This window comes from Anomaloglossus baeobatrachus, chromosome 1 (genome assembly GCF_048569485.1).
Source record: "Anomaloglossus baeobatrachus isolate aAnoBae1 chromosome 1, aAnoBae1.hap1, whole genome shotgun sequence".
In the NCBI taxonomy this organism is placed as follows: domain Eukaryota; kingdom Metazoa; phylum Chordata; class Amphibia; order Anura; family Aromobatidae; genus Anomaloglossus; species Anomaloglossus baeobatrachus.
The window spans coordinates 793,819,319-793,838,121 of NC_134353.1; positions in this window are offsets into that span (position 1 = coordinate 793,819,319).

Sequence of the window (18,803 nt, forward strand, 5' to 3'; positions counted from 1 at the left end):
TACTAGGCAAGTTGTATTTTAGAAGATTTTTTTTATTATTGATCAACAACTATGTTCTCAAGCAACCCAAAAGGCTCATAAATATCAAAGCTTAATATTTTTGGAAGTTGGAGTGGTTTTTTTTTAGATTTGGCTATCTTAGGAGGATATCTGTTTGTGCAGGTAACTATTACTGTGCAGAATTATTAGGCAACTTAATAAAAAAACAAACATTCCCATCTCACTTGTTTATTTTCACCAGGTAAACCAATATAACTGCACAAAATTTAGAAATAAACATTTCTGACATGCTAAAACAAAACCCCAAAAAATTAGTGACCAATATAGCCACCTTTCTTTATGATTACACTCAACAGCCTACCGTCCATAGATTCTGTCAGTTGCTTGACCGGTTTACGATCAACATTGCGTGCAGCCTAGCAGACACTGTTCCGAGAGGTGTACTGTTTTCCCTCTCTGTAGATCTTACATTTTATGAGGGACCAGAGGTTCTTTATGGGGTTCAGATCAGGTGAACAAGGGGGCCAGGTCATTATTTTTTCAGCTTTTAGACCTTTACTGGCCAACCACGCTGTGGAGAATTTGGATGCATGTGATGGAGCATTGTCCTGCATGAAAATTCTGTTTTTCTTGAACGATACTGACTTCTTCCTGTACCACTACTTGAAGAAGTTGTCTTCCAGAAACTTGCAGTAGGTCTGGGAGTTGAGCTTCACTCCATCCTCAACCCGAAAAGGTCCCACAAGTTCACCCTTGATGATACCAGCCCATACCAGTACCCCACCTCCACCTTGCTGGCGTCTGAGTCGGAGTGGAGCTCTATGCCCTTAAAGGGAATCTGTCATCACTTTTTTGGCGAATAAGCTGTGGCCACCACCACCGGGCTCCTATATACAGCCTTCTAACATGCTGTATATAAGAGCCCAGGCCGGGTGTATAACATAAAAACCCTTTATAATACTTACCTAACGGTCGCGCAGTGGGCCTTATAGGCGTCTCTGTTCTCCGATGCCGGCGTCTCCTCTATCAGCCATCTTTGTCCTCTTTCTGAAACCTGGGTGCATGACGCGGCTACGTCATACTCACTAGACGATCACGCGCATGCGCACTACAATACTTTGACCTGCCATGCTCAGGGCAGATCAAAGTTCGCCTGCTCAGGACCTGAATGCCGGCGAGTGTGTATGACGTGGGGCGCGTCATGCACCGCGGCTAGAGAAGAAGGAGCACAAAGATGGCCGGCACCGGACAACGGAGACGCCCATAAGGCCAACTGCATGACCGATAGGTAAGTTTATAAAGTGTTTTTTATGTTCTTACAGCGGCCTGGGCTTTTATATAAAGCATGTTAGAATGCTGTATATTAAAGCCCACTGGTGGTGGCCGCAGCTTATAGCCAAAAAAAGTGGTGACAGGTTCCCTTTAACTGATCCAGCCACCGGCCCATCCATCTGGCCCATCAAGAGTCACTCTCATTTCATCAGTCCATAAAACCTTTGAAAAATCAGTCTTAAGATATTTCTTGGCCCAGTCTTGACGTTTTATCTTATGTTTCTTGTTCAAAGGTGGTCATTTTTCAGCCTTCCTTACCTTGGCCATGTCCCTCAGTATGGCACACCTTGTGCTTTTTGATACTCCAGTAACGTTGCAGCTCTGAAATATGACCAAACTGGTGGCAAATGGCATCTTGGCACCTTCACGCTTGATTTTCCTCAATTCATGGGCAGTTATTTTGCTCCTTTTTTGCCAACACGCTTCTTGCGACCCTGTTGGCTATTTGCAATGAAACGCTTGATTGTTCGGTGATCACACTTCAAATGTTTGGCAATTTCAAGACTGCTGCATCCCTCTGCAAGACATCTCACAATTTTGGACTTTTCAGAGCCCGTCAAATCTCTATTCTGATCTATTTTGCTAAAGGAAAGGAAGTTGCCTAATAATTAAGCACACCTTATATAGGGTGTTGATGTCATTACACCACACCCCTCCTCATTACAGAGATGCACATCACCTGATTTACTTAATTAGTAGTTGGCTCTCAAGCCTATACAGCTTGGAGTAGGACAACATGTATAAAAATGATCATGTGATCAAAATACTCATTTGCCTAATAATTCTGCACACAGTGTAGTATGGCAGTTTTACAGGTCGAATTGGTCTGGACGTGACAATACGTACTTTGTTTATATTTGTTTTTATGTAAATATACATATTTATTGATATATTTTTTCTTCTTTATTTTGTGATTTTAAAAAAATAATTTTACAATTTATACAACTTTTTTTACTTTTACTTAGTTCCTCTATGCATGCGACTTTAACTTTTATTACTTTAATTGCTGATATGCATTGCCATACACCAACATGGCAATGCATTATTCCTACACTGACAGAAGCCTTTTAGACCATGGTTTAGCATGGTCTCACAGGCTTGCCGTAACTGGTAATTATTGGGCCCTCACAATGATGTCACGGGGCCTCCGATCAGATGAGAGAGGGAGCTCCCTCGTTCTCCCTGCCTTGTACATCGACAGTAATTTAAGGTTAAACAGCCCGGTGAGGTTCAGGCGTCGATCCTGGCTGTGAGACGGGGCTTGGCTGTAACGTAAGCTGAGCTCTCTCGGCAATCGTGCAGACACAGATCCTGTGTCCCGCACGATTGCCAAGGTCAGGAACCTATTCCCGACTATGACGTATGGGTAGGTCAAAGGTCGTAAAGGGTTAAAGCAACACGTCAGCATTTTTATTTTTTTCAGCACTAGAGTTTAAATATAAGTCCCTTGCCCTTTGTCATTTACCTTGCCGCTCAGGTCCCACAGCGCCATCTTGTGACTGTAACTTCTGATTTACCAGTTATGTCACAAGCATTCAATACATCTCTATGAGAACCAGAACAAAGCCAGTTATATGTAGTTTTTTGGGTTTTTTTTCTGAATGTGAACACAGCTCCGCCCCTTTCGGCCATGTTTTTTCCATCTCCTATATAAGAAAGTCCTTGGTTACCCCTCTCCACCCACAGCAGTTTTTAATTGCAATGAGATGACACACAGTTAGGGTCACAGAGCTAGGGACCCCAATATAGAGATATACCTTGACGAGGTTTTGGGGCTCAGTTACATTGATCAATGCGATTGCTAAATATCTCCTTTTTCCTAATATTCATGGCAGGTATGCATTTCATTATTCACATGTTCAAGTTAGCAAGTAGCATTTTTCATTGTATTTTCCAATATTTTTCCATATGCTTGAGGCATTATACTATTATCTAAGTTTGATGTGCAGCCTTATCCTTATATCGAAGCCAGAATGAGGCTCTCAAAGAGATGTAGTGAGTTGTGACCTCCGTCGCGCTCTAGTGAACACTTGAGCTGTCAGAAGGCCACAAATCTCAGGACTCTGACCAGAACTGTGGTGATAGAAGATAAAGCTTTAAAAAAGGCTGGAGTGATGCTATAAACGCAACACGGGAAGCTGAAATATTACAGTAACACATTTCACAGCAGGGGCGTAACGATCGCGGTCGCAGAGGTCGCCACTGCGACCGGGCCCGCAGGGTTATAGGGGCCCGGCAGCCGCTCTGCAGAGCTGGCTGCCGGGCCCCTATGTGTAGTGCCACTATGTAGTGGCCGACTGCGCGACCATTAGGGGGCCGGCCTGTGAGTCAGGGGGGCCCAGTGTCTGCAGGGGGGCAGAGGGGCCCCTGACCTGGAGAGGCCACCAGGCGTTCTTGACCTGCTGCAGAGGAGATGTGCTCCTGCACGGCAGACGGAAACCATCCCTACCAGGACCTGCGATGACGTCACGCCCATGTGACTGTGTGGGAGGAGACACAGGATGCCGGGGAGAAAGCAGCAGAAGATACTTCGAACACATGAGTGGTAATGAGAAAAGAGGGGACATAAGGGGAGGGGCTGCAGGGTGAGGGGCATATGAGGGCTGCAGACTGTGACAGAAGCATGTGAAGGGTGCAGAGTGTTTGAGAGGGGTAAGTTGGGGTACGGACAGGGTGAGATATGTGGGTCAGGGTGTGTGTGTGATATGGGGGTGCAGGCTGTATAGGGAGCAGGGGTGTGACATATGGGGGCAGGGGCATAACTACCGCAGTCGCAGGGGTCAGAAGGAGCTGAGAGGTACTTGTTTTTTTATTTTGCTGGCTGCATGACACATATAGGCCCGGGTAAGCTGCCTGCATGATACATGGAGGCCCTGGTGGGGCTGGCTGGCAGGCTGCATTACACATAGAAGCCCTGGGGGCTGGCTGCATGACACATGGAGGCCCTGGGGGGGCTGGCTGCATGACACATGGAGGCCCTGGGGGGGGATGGCTGCATGACACATGGAGGCCCTGGGGGGGGATGGCTGCATGACACATGGAGGCCCTGGGGGGGCTGGCTGCATTACACATAGAAGCCCTGGGGGCTGGCTGCATGACACATGGAGGCCCTGGGGGGGCTGGCTGCATGACACATGGAGGCCCTGGGGGGGATGGCTGCATGACACCTGGGGGGGGGCTGGCTGTATGACACATGGAGGCCCTGGGGGGGCTGGCTGCATGACACATGGAGGCCCTGGGGGGGCCGGCTGCATGACACATGGAGGTCCTGGGGGGGATGGCTGCATGACACATGGAGGCCCTGGGGGGGCTGGCTGCATGACACCTGGGGGGGGCTGGCTGCATGACACATGGAGGCCCTGGGGGGGCTGGCTGCATGACACATGGAGGCCCTGGGGGGGCCAGCTGCATGACACATGGAGGTCCTGGGGAAGCTGGCTGCATGACACATGGAGGCCCTGGGGGGGCTGGCTGCATGACACAGGGAGGCCCTGGGGGGGCTGGCTGCATGACACATGGAGGCCCTGGGGGGGATGGCTGCATGACACATGGAGGCCCTGGGGGGGCTGGCTGCATGACACCTGAGGGGGGCTGGCTGCATGACACATGGAGGCCCTGGGGGGGCTGGCTGCATGACACATGGAGGCCCTGGGGGGGCTGGCTGCATGACACATGGAGGCCCTGGGGGGGCCGGCTGCATGACACATGGAGGTCCTGGGGAAGCTGGCTGCATGACACATGGAGGCCCTGGGGGGGCTGGCTGCATGACACATGGAGACCCTGGGGGGGCTGGCTGCATGACACATAGAGGTCCTGGGGGGGGCTGGCTGCATGACGCATAGAGGCCCTGGGGGGGCTGGCTGCATGACGCATAGAGGCCCTGGGGGGGCTGGCTGCATGACACATATAGGCCCGGGGGAAGCTGTCTGCATTACACATGGAGGCCCTGGTGGGGCTGGCTGCATGACACCTGGGTGGGCTGGCTGCATGACACATGGAGGCCCTGGTGGGACTGGCTGCATAATACATGGAGGCCTGGGGGTGCTGGCTGCATGATACATGGAGGTCTATGGGACTGCATAATAAACATGAAGGACACCTTATACATAGACTATAGCAGCGCATTATACATGGAGGTCTATGGGGCTGCATTATAATACATATAGGACTATGGGGGCTACATTATAATATATGGAGGACTATGGAGGCTACCTTACACATGGTCTGTGGGGGTGCATTATAAAGTATGGGGGACTGTGGTGCAGTATAAAATATGGAGAACTATGGGAAATGCATTATAATACATGGAGGACTATGGGGGTGCATTCTAATATATAAAGGGTTATGTGGGACCCTTTATACTATATGGAAGGCTATGTGGGGGCCATTATAGTATTTGGAGAACTATATATGAGGGAGGAAAAAGATACAAGTATGGGATGGGAATGTTTTGTGCTGAGGGAAAAGGGCTCTTTCCCATGCTCTGCTATACATCTCTCAGCACCCAGCTTTCCCATGATCTGCTATACATCTCTCAGCACCCAGCTTTCCCATGCTCTGCTATACATCTCTCAGCACCCAGCTTCCCCATGCTCTGCTATACATCTCTCAGCACCCAGCTTTCCCATGCTCTGCTATACATCTCTCAGCACCCAGCTTCCCCATGCTCTGCTATACATCTCTCAGCACCCAGCTTTCCCATGCTCTGCTATACATCTCTCAGCACCCAGCTTTCCCATGATCTGCTATACCTCTCTCAGCACCCAGCTTTCCCATGATCTGCTATACATCTCTCAGCACCCAGCTTTCCCATGATCTGCTATACCTCTCTCAGCACCCAGCTTCCCCATGCTCTGCTATACATCTCTCAGCACCCAGCTTTCCCATGATCTGCTATACATCTCACAGCACCCAGCTTTCCCATGATCTGCTATACATCTCTCAGCACCCAGCTTTCCCATGCTCTGCTATACATCTCTCAGCACCCAGCTTCCCCATGCTCTGCTATACATCTCTCAGCACCCAGCTTTCCCATGCTCTGCTATACATCTCTCAGCACCCAGCTTCCCCATGCTCTGCTATACATCTCTCAGCACCCAGCTTTCCCATGCTCTGCTATAATTCTTCTCTCAGCACCCAGCTTTCCCATGATCTGCTATACCTCTCTCAGCACCCAGCTTTCCCATGATCTGCTATACATCTCTCAGCACCAAGCTTTCCCATGCTCTGCTATACATCTCTCAGCACCCAGCTTCCCCATGCTCTGCTATACATCTCTCAGCACCCAGCTTTCCCATGCTCTGCTATACATCTCTCAGCACCCAGCTTTCCCATGCTCTGCTATACATCTCTCAGCACCCAGCTTTCCCATGCTCTGCTATACATCTCAGCACCCAGCTTTCCCATGCTCTGCTATACATCTCTCAGCACCCAGCTTTCCCATGATCTGCTATACATCTCTCAGCACCCAGCTTTCCCATGCTCTGATATGGGAAAACTGGGTGCTGAGGGAAAGATGTATGACAGAGCATGGGAAAGCAGGGTGCTGATAGAGGGATTTTAGATCATGGGAAACCTGGGTGCTGTGGGTAAAAGCCAAGTGTCAGCATCATTATCCCGTACCCTAAGTGTTGTGTACATGGAGGGGGGCCCCGGTCCAAAGTTTGCACCAGGGCCCATCAAACTCTAGTTACGCCACTGTTTCACAGTATATATTCTGTAAGCAGCTCTGTGGTAAAATCAAACACACATGTTTGGCGGGAATTATGGAAAAAATACCAGAAGTGCACAAAGCGAGTTCAAAGATAAAATGTACATTCCTCATGATATATGTCTTTTATTGGCACGGTTACTTCAGATGGCGTGCTATGAGCACTGTAACTATTTCAATCTCCAACATAACCTGTTCTTGTGAGAATGTCAATTTCCAAAGGGGTATAACGCTATCTTCAAAGTAAAAAGGAGGTACTATGGTTTAACCCATATTCGGGTCTGTTTTACATGTTTTTTTACTCCTTGATTCCATGTATGTTCCTGCATGGTTTAGCTGCCTTCGGTTTGGATCTACAATTATCACATTCAGATAAGAAAAAGGAAAACAATTATATAAGCAAGTGTGTCAAATTATGAAGACCATGGAACTTAAGGGCCTCAAAGTGATCTCAGGATGCTAATGGGTTGCCATGACATTCCTAAGGCCTAACAAAGGCTCTGAAGCCTAACATGTCTATGACACTAAGGCTCTGTGCGCGCTAGTGCGTTTTTCCCGCAGATTTACCCGCGGATTTGCCGCGGAAATTTCTTGAGAAATGTCTGCAATCTTTGTGCAGACATTTCCCAGCAAATTCTATGAGAAAAAAAAATAGCTGTGCGCACTGTTCGGATTTTTCTCAAGAAATTTCCTTGAGAAGAATTTCTCGAGAAAATTTCTTGAGATAATGAGCATGTCAATTCTTTTCCGCAGGTACCCTGCGGATTTCGGCAGTACAGCCTGCAAAATCCGCAGGGAACCACCCGCGGGAAAATCGCGGCAAATTTGCGGCTATTCCACGGCTAATCCACGGCAAATCCGCGGCAAATCCGCATGCGGATTTGGTGCAGATTTTTTTCACTCCCAGAAGTTTCTCAAGAAATTTTCTTGAGAAACTTCGCATTTCTAGTGCGCAAATAGCCTTATACTCGTCCTACTCACAGAGGTATAACAGAGGGAAATGAGTGCTGTCAGTCGCTCCCTCTGTCACACTATCAACTCCCTGCAGTGCGATCGCAGGTCGTCAATAGTTGCTGTGACAATCAAAATCCTAAAAATGGTCTCTGGGCTTGCATAGATCAAAGCCCAATAGACTGTCCATAGGCAGTGTTAATTACGCAGCCTCTTAGGGTACCGTCACACTTTAGCGACGCAGCAGCGATACCACCAGCGATCTGACCTGGTCAGGATCACTGCTGCGTCGCTACATGGTCGCTGGTGAGCTGTCAAACAGGCAGATCTCACCAGCGACCAGTGACCAGCCCCCAGCCAGCAGCGACGTGCAAGCGACGCTGCGCTTGCACGGAGCCGGCGTCTGGAAGCTGCGGACACTGGTAACTAAGGTAAACATCGGGTATGGTTAACCGATGTTTACCTTAGTTACCAGCGCACACCGCTTAGCTTAGCGTGTGCAGGGAGCAGGAGCCGGCACTGGCAGCGTGAGAGCTGTGGAGGCTGGTAACGAAGGTAAATATCGGGTAACCACCTTGGTTACCCGATGTTTACCTTGGTTACAGCTTACCGCAGGCTGTCAGACGCCGGCTCCTGCTCCCTGCACATTCAGGATTGTTGCTCTGTCGCTGTCACACACAGCGATGTGTGCTTATCAGCGGGAGAGCAACAATAAAAAAACGAACCAGCACTGTGTGTAACGAGCAGCGATCTCACAGCAGGGGCCAGATCGCTGCTCAGTGTCACACACAGCGAGATCGCTAATGAGGTCACTGCTGTGTCACAAAAACCGTGACTCAGCAGCGATCTCAGTAGCGATCTCGCTGTGTGTGAAGTACCCCTTAGCACAACACCGATAGACTTGATAATACTCTGCACTACATGAGCTGTGAAGGATATTAACAAAGTAATCAAAGGATCATGTGTTCAAGTCCACTTGTGGAACTAATATTGTAAAAGAAAATGAAGAAGTGTTTTGAAGGTTTAAAAATGCTTCTTATATATATATATATATACATATATATATATCTATATATATAATTGCCTTATTCTGTCTGTCTGTCTGTCTGTCATGCTCCAAAATTGTGTCCTTACGGTGACACTAAGTGTCCTTACGGTGACACAAAGCTGATTGGCCGCTGGGCTCGCCATGGCCCCGCCCCCCCGCACGGATTGGCCGCTCGCCTTGCCTCGGCTCCTTCCCCGCATGGATTGGCCGCTCGCCTCGCCTCGGATCCGACCCCCCCGCACGGATTGGCCGCCACTCACACTCAGACTCACACTCAGACGCAGACTCAGACTCAGACGCACACTCAGACTCACACTCAGACGCAGACTCAGACGCACACTCAGACGCACACTCAGACGCAGACACAGACTCAGACGCAGACACAGACTCAGACGCACACTCAGACTCACACTCAGACGCAGACTCACACTCAGACGCACACTCAGACGCACACTCAGACGCAGACTCAGACGCAGACTCAGACGCACACTCAGACGCAGACTCAGACACAGACTCAGACTCACACTCAGACTCTCAGACTCACACTCAGTCGCAGACTCAGACGCAGACTCAGACGCAGACTCAGACGCACACTCAGACGCACACTCAGATGCACACTCAGACGCAGACTCAGACACAGACTCAGACTCACACTCAGACTCTCAGACTCACACTCAGTCGCAGACTCAGACGCAGACTCAGACGCAGACTCAGACGCACACTCAGACGCAGACTCAGACGCAGACACAGACTCAGACGCAGACACAGACTCAGACACAGACTCAGACTCACACTCAGACTCTCAGACTCACACTCAGTCGCAGACTCAGACGCAGACTCAGACGCAGACTCAGACGCACACTCAGACGCACACTCAGACGCAGACTCAGACACAGACTCAGACTCTCAGACTCACACTCAGTCGCAGACTCAGACGCAGACTCAGACGCAGACTCAGACGCACACTCAGACGCAGACTCAGACGCAGACACAGACTCAGACGCAGACACAGACTCAGACGCACACTCAGACTCACACTCAGACGCAGACTCAGACTCAGACGCACACTCAGACGCACACTCAGACGCACACTCAGACGCAGACTCAGACGCACACTCAGATGCACACTCAGACACAGACTCAGACACAGACTCAGACTCACACTCAGACTCTCAGACTCACACTCAGACGCAGACTCAGATGCAGACTCAGACGCAGACTCAGACGCAGATTCAGACGCACACTCAGACGCAGACTCAGACGCACACTTAGACGCACACTCAGACGCACACTCAGACACAGACTCAGACTCACACTCACACTCAGACTCACACTCACACTCAGACACAGACTCACACTCACACTCAGACTCACACTCAGACTCACACTCAGACTCACACTCACACTCAGACTCACACTCACACTCAGACTCACACTCAGACTCACACTCAGACTCACACTCAGACTCAGACTCACACTCAGACTCACACTCAGACTCAGACTCACACTCAGACTCAGACTCACACTCAGACTCACACTCAGACTCAGACTCAGACGCACACTCAGACGCAGATACAGACTCAGACGCAGACACAGACTCAGACGCACACTCAGACTCACACTCAGACTCAGACTCAGACGCACACTCAGACGCACACTCAGACGCACACTCAGACGCACACTCAGACGCAGACTCAGACGCACACTCAGACGCACACTCAGACGCACACTCAGACGCAGACTCAGACACAGACTCAGACTCACACTCACACTCAGACTCAGACTCACACTCAGACTCACACTCACACTCAGACTCAGACTCACACTCAGACTCACACTCACACTCAGACTCACACTCACACTCACACTCAGACTCACACTCAGACTCACACTCAGACTCAGACTCACACTCAGACTCACACTCAGACTCAGACTCACACTCAGACTCACACTCAGACTCACACTCACACTCAGACTCACACTCAGACTCACACTCACACTCAGACTCACACTCAGACTCACACTCAGACTCAGACTCAGACTCAGACACAGACTCAGACTCACACTCACACTCAGACTCACACTCAGACTCACACTCACACTCAGACTCACACTCAGACTCACACTCAGACTCACACTCAGACTCACACTCACACTCACACTCACACTCAGACTCACACTCACACTCAGACTCACACTCAGACTCACACTCAGACTCAGACTCAGACTCACACTCAGACTCACACACACACTCAGACTCACTCAGACTCACACTCACACTCACTCAGACTCACACTCAGACTCACACTCACACTCACACTCAGTCAGACTCACACTCACACTCAGACTCACACACTCACACTCACACTCAGACTCACACTCACACACTCAGACTCAGACTCACACTCACACTCAGACTCACACTCAGACTCACACTCAGACTCAGACTCACACTCAGACTCACACTCAGACTCACACTCACTCAGACTCACACTCACACTCAGACTCACACTCAGACTCAGACTCACACTCAGACTCACACTCAGACTCACACTCAGACTCACACTCACACTCAGACTCACACTCACACTCAGACTCAGACTCAGACTCAGACTCAGACTCAGACTCACACTCAGACTCACACTCACACTCACACTCACACTCACTCAGACTCACACTCAGACTCACACTCACACTCAGACTCACACTCACACTCAGACTCAGACTCACACTCAGACTCACACTCAGACTCACACTCAGACTCACACTCAGACTCACACTCACACTCACTCTGACTCACACTCAGACTCACACTCACACTCACACTCACACTCACACTCACACTCACACTCAGACTCACACTCACACTCAGACTCACACTCACACTCAGACTCACACTCAGACTCACTCAGACTCACACTCAGACTCACACTCACACTCACACTCAGACTCACACTCACACTCACACTCAGACTCACACTCACACTCACACTCAGACTCAGACTCACACTCAGACTCACACTCAGACTCACACTCAGACTCACACTCACTCAGACTCACACTCACACTCAGACTCAGACTCAGACTCACACTCAGACTCACACTCAGACTCACACTCAGACTCACACTCAGACTCACACTCACACTCACTCAGACTCACACTCAGACTCACACTCACACTCAGACTCACACTCACACTCAGACTCACACTCACACTCAGACTCACTCAGACTCACACTCAGACTCACACTCAGACTTACACTCACACTCACACGCACACTCACACTCGCACGCACACTCAGACTCACACGCACACGCACACTCAGACTCACATGCACACTCAGACTCACACGCACACTCACACTCAGACTCACACGCACACTCACACTCAGACTCACACGCACACTCACACTCAGACTCACACTCAGACTCACACTCAGACTCACACTCAGACGCAGACTCACACTCACACTCACACTCACACTCAGACTCACACTCACACTCAGACACAGACTCAGACTCACACTCAGACTCACACTCAGACTCACACTCAGACTCACACTCACACTCACACTCAGACTCAGACTCAGACTCACTCAGACTCACACTCAGACTCACACTCAGACTCAGACTCACACTCAGACTCACACTCAAACTCACAAGCACACTCAGACTCAGACTCACACTTACACTTACACTCACACTCACACGCACACTCACACGCACACTCACACTCGCACGCACACTCAGACTCACACGCACACTCAGACTCACATGCACACTCAGACTCACACGCACACTCACACTCAGACTCACACGCACACTCACACTCAGACTCACACGCACACTCACACTCAGACGCACACTCACACTCAGACTCAGACTTACACTCAGACTCACACAAACACTCACACTCAGACTCAAACGCACACTCACACTCAGACTCAAACGCACACTCACACTCAGACTCACACGCACACTCACACTCAGACTCACACGCACACTCACACGCACACTCAGACTCAGACTCACTCGCACACTCAGACTCACACGCACACTCAACGCAGCAGACACACAACACCCAACACACAAACACCGCGGCACACACAAATATACGCACATACCGCACAACACACACATTGCACAAAACATACCTCCCCCCAAAACACACACACACACCCACACAAACCGCGCAACACACATACACAACGATACAGACACACAGCGCTCCACAAATAACGACACACAACGCAACACACAAACAACACCGCTCTCACCCCCCGCTACACCCAGACAACACCCAGAACATGTACAGCCCCTACACAAACACTTGGTAACTACACACAACAACATCTATATATATATATATATATAACAAAAATCATACATTAACTACACAATACGTAAATTCTAGAATACCCGATGCGTAGAATCGGGCCACCTTCTAGTATATATATATATATATATATATATATATATATATATATTTATATATATATATATAAAATGCACCAAAAAGACACATATTTGGTATCAGCATTAGTGGTTGGCCTACCCGAATTATAAAAGTCGGGGTCCGTATAGGACATTTAGTGTCTAGTGATAAGCGAACCCATGAATGTTTGAACCCAGCTCGAAAAAAAAAAAGAAACAGGTTCAGCAAGAAAACTTGACACCGGCCTTGACCCTGAACAACGAACCCCATACAAGATAATGGGAAAGAGAGGTTCAGGGCTGTAAAATAGCCGAAGTAAACGCTACAGGGCTGTAAATTGAAGCTGAATGATAGTAAGAGCAGGATAGTTATACATATTGTGTTTCCTGGAGGATCATGCTGATTAATGTTCATAAATATTTATTGCTTCCCCGACCCACCCTCTGTGCCAATGCCTGTGATTCGTTGCAGACTGCTATACACACCTGCCACCCTGTGTCACTGTCTGTGATTGGTTGCAGTCAGTTTGCTGTATGGTAGTGTAAAAATAAATAAATAATTTAAAAAAATGACGTAGGCTCCAGCCATACAGTTAGGTCCAGAAATATTTGGACAGTGACACAAGTTTTGTTATTTTAGCTGTTTACAAAAACATGTTCAGAAATACAATTATATATATAATATGGGCTGAAAGTGCACACTCCCAGCTGCAATATGAGAGTTTTCACATCCAAATCGGAGAAAGGGTTTAGGAATCATAGCTCTGTAATGCATAGCCTCCTCTTTTTCAAGGGACCAAAGTAATTGGACAAGGGACTCTAAGGGCTGCAATTAACTCTGAAGGCGTCTCCCTCGTTAACCTGTAATCAATGAAGTAGTTAAAAGGTCTGGGGTTGATTACAGGTGTGTGGTTTTGCATTTGGAAGCTGTTGCTGTGACCAGACAACATGAGGTCTAAGGAACTCTCAATTGAGGTGAAGCAGAACATCCTGAGGCTGAAAAAAAAGAAAAAATCCATCAGAAAGATAGCAGACATGCTTGGAGTAGCAAAATCAACAGTCGGGTACATTCTGAGAAAAAAGGAATTGACTGGTGAGCTTGGGAACTCAAAAAGGCCTGGATGTCCACGGATGACAACAGTGGTGGATGATCGCCGCATACTTTCTTTGGTGAAGAAGAACCCGTTCACAACATCAACTGAAGTCCAGAACACTCTCAGTGAAGTAGGTGTATCTGTCTCTAAGTCAACAGTAAAGAGAAGACTCCATGAAAGTAAATACAAAGGGTTCACATCTAGATGCAAACCATTCATCAATTCCAAAAATAGACAGGCCAGAGTTAAATTTGCTGAAAAACACCTCATGAAGCCAGCTCAGTTCTGGAAAAGTATTCTATGGACAGATGAGACAAAGATCAACCTGTACCAGAATGATGGGAAGAAAAAAGTTTGGAGAAGAAAGGGAACGGCACATGATCCAAGGCACACCACATCCTCTGCAAAACATGGTGGAGGCAACGTGATGGCATGGGCATGCATGGCTTTCAATGGCACTGGGTCACTTGTGTTTATTGATGACATAACAGCAGACAAGAGTAGCCGGATGAATTCTGAAGTGTACCGGGATATACTTTCAGCCCAGATTCAGCCAAATGCCGCAAAGTTGATCGGACGGCGCTTCATAGTACAGATGGACAATGACCCCAAGCATACAGCCAAAGCTACCCAGGAGTTCATGAGTGCAAAAAAGTGGAACATTCTGCAATGGCCAAGTCAATCACCAGATCTTAACCCAATTGAGCATGCATTTCACTTGCTCAAATCCAGACTTAAGACGGAAAGACCCACAAACAAGCAAGACCTGAAGGCTGCAGCTGTAAAGGTCTGGCAAAGCATTAAGACGGAGGAAACCCAGCGTTTGGTGATGTCCATGGGTTCCAGACTTAAGGCAGTGATTGCCTCCAAAGGATTCCCAACAAAATATTGAAAATAAAAATATTTTGTTTGGGTTTGGTTTATTTGTCCAATTACTTTTGACCTCCTAAAATGTGGAGTGTTTGTAAAGAAATGTGTACAATTCCTACAATTTCTATCAGATATTTTTGTTCAAACCTTCAAATTAAACGTTACAATCTGCACTTGAATTCTGTTGTAGAGGTTTCATTTCAAATCCAATGTGGTGGCATGCAGAGCCCAACTCGCGAAAATTGTGTCACTTTCCAAATATTTCTGGACCTAACTGTATTTTTCAAGAGTAAAATAACAGCTGCAGTCTGCAGCCCACACCTGTGAGCTTTAGCATGGCTGGATATCAAAAGAGAGGGGGAAAAAAACGCGTAGGCGCATTATTGATATCCAGCCACGGTAAATCAGATAGGTGGGGGCTGGCATTATCAGGATGGGAGAAGCCATGGATATGGCACCCCCAGTTTAAAAACGCCAGCCAGCAGCTGTCCAGAAGTGGCACTTCACATTAGATGTGTCAATTCTGACGCTTTAACCGGCTCATTCCGATTTCCATGGTGTGATGGCAGGCAGGGTAGTATAAAGGGTAGAGCTGGGACAGACTCGCAAGAAGCCGGGATCAGTGGGTCCCTGCTCATTTTAAAAAAAAATACAGCTCCGGTCCGGAATCCGGTACCCATATAAATCTATGGGAACCAGAATCTGGGGATTAAAAATGTTGGTGGAACAGAAAGGGGGATAGGAGCACGCACGGTATATACATTGAAGCTCAATGTCATGGTGGCAAGCTGTTTCCAGGTTTCGCATTCACTTCCGGAGCTGCGTGCTTCTAGATCGTGCACTAAAAGTAAAGGTAGATGCTAGACTGTATGGGCTTCTTCCATGTATGACATAATTTGTCACGTGATAGGGGAGGCATATTCAAAATGCAGCCCGGTTTAAAATAAACATTATTTTTCTAAGTCCTCTGCTCAGCCTGAGCGGCCTGCTTCATGAGCTGGCCACGATATGTTCTCCTCTGCTCAGCCTGAGCGGCCTGCTTCATGAAGCAGATGGCTCAGGATGAGCTGCGCCCGTGATGTGTCCTCATCTGCTCAGCCTGAGAGGCCTGCTTCATGAATTGACTGCGATGTGTCCTCTTCTGCTCAGGCTGAGCAGCCTGTTTCATGAAGCAGATGGCTCAGGATGAGCTGCGCCTGTGATGTGTCCTCATCTGCTCAGCCTGAGTGGCCTGCTTCATGATTCAGACAGTGCCTGTGATTAGTTGCAGGCAGACTCTGTTACACAGGCTGAGGGCATGTCTGACTGCAACCAATCACAGAGGCCAGGCCGGCTGGGTTCGCCCATCACTAATAAGCGGTTAATGACAGCTGTGATTTGTCAAAAAATGACACCTCCCATCAAGCTCTAGATTAGTAATGGGAGGCATCTATGAGACAACCCTATTACTAATCCTGTAATTGAAAAGAAATAAAACACAAACCCCCGAAAATATCCTTTATTTGAAATAAAATACACACCCCCTCTTTCATCCCTTTATTAACCCCCAAAACGCCCTTGACATAATCCATACAAAGTACCATGATGATCCTCAGCTCTGCTACAGCTGAAATCTGCAGAGAGAGAAAACATGTCCTCTCTCCGCAGGCTGCGGGAATCACTGATGTGTTTTTAGGAAGCATCTGAAGCTGTGTAAGTTGTGGATCATCTATTTTTCTTAGGGTAGAGAATTCCAGAGGATTGGTGCAGCTCGAGGGAAGTTTTGGAGCCGGGAGTGGGAGGTGGGAGGTTTGGATTAGTGTAGATATTAGTCGAAAGTCATTTGTGGAGCGTAAAGAACAGGTAGGCTGACAGACAGAGATAAGAGTGGAGAGGTGTAGAGCTTTACGGGTGAGAACGAGCAATTTAAATTGGATCCTATAATGTATGGGCAGTCAGTATAATAACTGGCACAGAGCTGAAGCATTAAGGATGGACTGGAGAGGGGAAAGTCTAGTGAGGAGGAGGCCAATTAATAGAGAATTCCAGTAATCAAGGCGGGAGTGGATCAGTGCCACAGTGAGGTTTTTGTTATTTTTATGGTGAGAAAGGGGAGGTTTCTAGAGATGTTCTGTAAGTGTAGGAGATAAGAGCAGGTGAGAGATTGTATATTAAAAGTGATGGAAAGATTGGGGTCAAGCATAACACTCAGACAGCAAGCCTGCAGCCTAGGTGTTATCATGGTGCCAAACACAGAGGGAGATGTCAAGTTTAGGGAGGTTAGTAGATACAGGGAGTAGAAGAAGTTCAGTTTTGGAAAGGTTAAAAAAGTTGTCCGGTCACAAAATATATTTTTTTTTAAGCTAATCTATTCTGTATTGTCATTTAAAACATCCCTATATTATTATTTTTTTGTTTCTAATTTTAGTACCTCTTGAATTATCACTTTATACTTTGTAGCCACTTTATTTACATGTAGCTCAACCAAACATGAAATCTTCCTATGCTTGACTGCCGAACTTCACAGTCAGAGCTGACATCGCCCGGCCTCACTGTCCAGCCTCATCCTCTGCACCCTCATTCCCTGTCAGTAACCTGCCCAAGCACCTAATAGATAAATGAACACTGTGTAATGAAAACTATATATAGCCCCTAATGTGAGTCTATAGTGGAGATATACAGTATGTATGTATGGTATGTATAATATATATATATATATATATACAGTACAGACCAAAAGTTTGGACACACCTTCTCATCTCTAGAACAACTGTTAAGAGGAGACTTTGTGCAGCAGGCCTTCATGGTAAAATAGCTGCTAGGAAACCACTGCTAAGGACAGGCAACAAGCAGAAGAGAGTTGTTTGGGCTAAAGAACACAAGGAATGGACATTAGACCAGTGGAAATCTGTGCTTTGGTCTGCTGAGTCCAAATTTGAGATTTTTGGATCCAACTACCGTGTCTTTGTAGAAAAGGTGAACGGATGGCTGGTTCCCACCGTAAAGCATGGAGGAGGAGGTGTGATAGTGTGGGGGTGCTTTGCTGGTGACACTGTTGGGGATTTATTCAAAATTGAAGGCATATGTGAAGCCCCACAGGTGTAGTGTCGGTGCATTACCTTCAGGGACTCCACTCAGCTGGATCTGGTCACAGGTAGGAGATCTTCTTCTTGTCGTGACGCCACTCTCAGTATTGCGGCCAGTAGGGACCGCCACTGCAGGTTGAGGGTCGCCTGGGGCTGATGGTATGTGCAGTTAGTTGGAATAGCCTCCTGAGAGTGAGGCAAGCCCCAGGGCCCGATGTAGATGCGTAGTACTACAAGTCGCAGAATGACTCACACAGGCAGAACTGTCTTTCAAGGGCTTTACTCACATTTGATGGCAG